Source organism: Bos taurus, chromosome 15 (genome assembly GCF_002263795.3).
Source record: "Bos taurus isolate L1 Dominette 01449 registration number 42190680 breed Hereford chromosome 15, ARS-UCD2.0, whole genome shotgun sequence".
NCBI lineage: Eukaryota > Metazoa > Chordata > Mammalia > Artiodactyla > Bovidae > Bos > Bos taurus.
Genome location: NC_037342.1, coordinates 59219997 through 59224482, shown reverse-complemented (window position 1 = coordinate 59224482; position 4486 = coordinate 59219997).

The window sequence follows — 4486 nt, the reverse complement described above, 5'->3', positions numbered from 1 at the left end:
GCCACATGCTTCTGATATTAGGATTCTTATCCTTTCACTTTATCCTTTTGCCATATAATGACTAGTGCTTCAGATCCAGATTAAACAAAACTCCTATGCAACACCTTCTATGATTTATTCAGAGCAATTTCCCACTCTCCTGTGCCCCTTCTGTAGCTTATGTCTATGTCTATGATGCCCTTAAGAAGTTGTAAGGCAAAATAGTCTTGCTTTTTTGTCACTGCCAAATTCCTTAAAACATACACTTTGCCTGGTACCTGGCTCTGTGTTAGTCATTCAGACCATTTAATTAATTTCTGCCATACCCGTATTCAGTAACCACAGAAGTTAGCATTTGGCTTTGGCCATATACTTAGCAGTAGTGTTGCAGAGTTAGAATCATCATGTGAGCATAATCTTAATCAGTAAATCAACAAATAATTGACAGAAATATGTTTATCTTTCCAGCTTGGTTCTGAGGCATGCAAACAATATACTCAAAGAACTTCGTATATAACTGGGGGAAAACAAAACTGATATGGACTAAGGTAACTAGATTCGAAATTATTAATCTCTTTCATATTTCCTCTTATCTCCTGAACTCTGTTGTCCACAATGATAGTGTTTGGGAGATAATCACTAAGACATTTATTTATCTGTTCTACAGTTAGTACCATTGGGGAGACGAAATTTTTCTGTGCTTGGAAACCAGAATTATAGAAAGGCATACTAATGCACAGATGGGTGAGCAACTATTAGAAAAGGAAGACTTTGGGGAGCCATTAAAAACAAGAATTAATTCTGAATAGAAAAAGGAAATTACCCTAAAGGATAAGTATAAAAGCAGCATGAGGGCTCGCTACATGAAATGAGAACATTTTAAACAAGAATTAAGGGAGCAATAAAATCCATCCTTACATTTTATTATTTTATAATCATCCTTTCTCTTTGATAATTGTAAGAATATAATCTATAACCATTATTTAGTTCATTCATATAGAACTTTCCAGCAAAGAGTGACAGAAGACACCCAAGCAAAACTATACGGTTGGTGCCTCATTCAACCTGGAAGAGAATCTCAAGTATTTTCTGTCAATTGGGAGACTAGGAAATCTTTTCCATTTTCTTCTTTGGCTTCTCAAGAACTCAAGGTGATTTGCAAATGACACCTATGCTCTTCTCTTCTGGTTCAAGGAAAATTCCAGGGTAGATCATATAGTATATCTACTCTTAATGTTTAAGAAAAAAAGTAAAATAATATGGATAATAGGTATGTTTTATTCATATATTTATTCAAAAATTGAACATTTCCTAAATGCAAAGCAGTGCGCCAGCTACTAAGAATGATAAATGGGAAACTAAGAGATTAAGAATAATAGCTAACAACTACTGAGTGCTAAGAACTTTGCATGAATTATTTTAAGCCTTGTGACAATCCTTAAAGTAGTAGTATTTTTTTTTATTGTCAGGTAAAGTAATTAAGCCTTAGGAAGATTAAATAACTTCTCCCATGTCATATTACTTACAAAGCAGTGAATTTAGGATTCAAATCCAGGGCTATCATATTACAGGGGCAAGAGAATTCATGGAAGAGATGACATTGAATTAAATATTGAAAGATGAACAAGTGCATTAGTTAGATTATGCTATAATATGGCTTCCTTGGTGGCTCAGTGGTAAAGAATCCACCTGCCAATGTAGGAGACATGGGTTCAATCCCTGAGTCAGGAAGATCCCTGGAGAAGGAAATGGCAACCCATTCCAGTGTTCTTGCCAGGAGAACCCCATGGACAGAGGAGCCTGGCAAGCTACAGTCCATGGGGTCTAAAAGAGTTGGACACGATGGAGCACGCACACACCTGCTGTGATAACAACCAGTCCCAAAATCTAAACAATATTTTTCTTCTTGTATTTCATGTCCCCTGTGGTTTAACTATGCATCTTTTTTTTTTTTTTTTTTTTTTTCATTCTGTAACTAGTTTGACAGAATGTGCCCTATTTGGAACATACCTGATTGAGAGCCAAGGGAAAAAAGAACAATTGAGGGGACCATGCAATGGCTCTTAAAGCTTTTATACAAAAATGACAATCTAAAAAATATATAATTAACTGGTGAGTATAGCAAAGAAGAAGCAGGCTTACAGATATAGAGAACAAATTAGTGGTTACCAGTGGGGCAGGGTGGTGGGGAGAGGTCATATGGGATGGGAGGACTCAGAGGTACAAACTGTTGCGTATAAAGTAAGCTCTAGGATATATTGTGCAAGACAGAGAATAAATGGCCAATATTTCATAATAATTGTATGTGGAAAATAACCTTTAAAATTGTATAAAATTTTCAAAAGAATTTAAAATGAAGTGACAGGTAGTTTCCATTCACATTTCATCAGACAAAGCCATTTATAAGTCAAGTCTGCTGTCAATGGCATACAGAGACAGAATTCTCTTCTAGAGAGAGACAGCAGTCCTTGGGAATTCCGTTACAGAAGGATTAGACAAGTGGAGATGGGAATTAATATTCTAAGTAGAGGAATATTCTAAACTTGACTCCAATCCCCATACACGTAACCATTTAAACACTCACCGAGAGAGGAATTTCAAGTCCACACGGAGCATTGGTTAAGAGGTTCAAAAAAGGACAGTGGTTGGGGAGTATCCATAGGCTGATCTGACACAGTTTAAGAGACAGTCAGTGAATGAGAGGGGAATAAAAAAGACTGCTTAGACGTGCAGCAGAATAGGAACTTTCTCCTCCCTACTGTGTGCCTAAATGACTGGCGATAGTAACTACAATTTAACAGTGACACCAAACACCACCGTCTGCTCTGATCTACTCTCACAACTCTGAGCTGGGCTGGGCATCCAAAACCACCTGTCTAAGCTCACATCCCTCAGATCTGAGTAAATTGGCCACTTACTGTCCGCAGCATTGAAGGAAGAAAGGCAATTCTTCCATTAATACCGTTTTTTCTCTAAAGCAACCTACACAGCTGGAATGATTTTCCCTTGGGAAACAACTGAGCCCCTGAACGGTTGAGATTGCCTTAAGGTTACTTTCTGAATTTGATCCTGGGAGCCTGTTTTCTTTAATTTTACAGTGAGCTGTCTACTCCAACAAGACTTCATCTAAGCTATCTATACAATGCCAAAGTGTCAACGGAAGTTTGGTGTTGACATCAGATAAATCTGCACTGTCTGCTTGGTGACTGATGACCTGGGATAAAACTTCAGCTTATTTCAGTGCCTTCATGACTCCTTGATCAAAGTGGAGACTGTCTCACCTACAGCCCTGCACATCTCCTGCAGGAGTTTAATTCTGACGCATTAGAAACCAAAGAGTAACATGTGTCATCAGAAAATCAACTGGCCTCATGGAGCTTTCATGACCTCATCTGAAAGTAGCAGAACTAAGACTTGAGGTGACATGACCTGGGCACCAGTTTTACCCTTTTCAGTTACTTGACACAGAAAGGCCTGAAGGGTATACTGTTTTGAGGAAGGATGGCCATACATCAACCTCCCAGAACCTCTGAGTGATCGAGCAAAAGTAGAAACCATTTCACATAATTCTCTAGGGACAAGAAAGCAATATTAAAGAGAAAACCAAGTGCCTAGGAAGCTGGAATTCTCACAAGCATTTCTTTAGTCTGAAGGGAATTACTTTAGATAAATTACGATCCTATAGACCACTGAGGGGAAGTTTTCAAATTCTAAGACTTCCTCAAGCTTACCAAACAAACAAAGCAATTACCCAAAAAATAATAAAAGAAATCCCCTTTCATCTAAATGAGGCCCTCTGAGCCTTACCCACAGAGTGTGCTCAATTCACAGAAATTTTAGAAGCACAGTTGAATTAGAAATTCTATAATCTTGACTTGGAGTAAACTTCGGAAATATTTCAAAGCATTTTCACGGGTTCTTAGCAAGTTCCAAGCCAATGGGTTTCAAACATTTTCCCCTGTGTCCTCATGAGGCATGGAGAGAATGGAAGGCCTTAATTACCAGAATTCATTCTGCCTCTCTGACTCTTCCATCAGAGCATGTTGCTTTTATAAATGCGCACATGCATGCTAAGTCCCTTCAGTCATGTCCAAATCTGTGTGACCCTATGGACTGTAGCCCACCAGGCTCCTCTGTCTATGGGATTCTCCAGGCAAGAATACTGAAGTGGGTTGCCATGCTCTCCTCCAGGGGATCTTCCCGACCCAGGGATAGAACCCATTTCTCCTGTGACTTCTGCATTGCAGGCAGATTCTTTACTGCTGAGCCACCAGGGAAGCCTGCTATTACATATAGCATACATTGAACTTCAAAAAAAAAAACAAAACCTTATTCTGCAGAATGGATTTTAGTATTCTAGTGCTTTGGGGGAAAACAATTTGAAAACCACTTGCTCCTAGCAGGAAAAACTAAAAAGAAAGCTTAAAAATGCAGCAGGTTCTGGTGTTCCCTAGCTCCACAAGGTCTGTCAGGAACGGGGAGAGGTGGGAGAGGAGTAAAATGATCT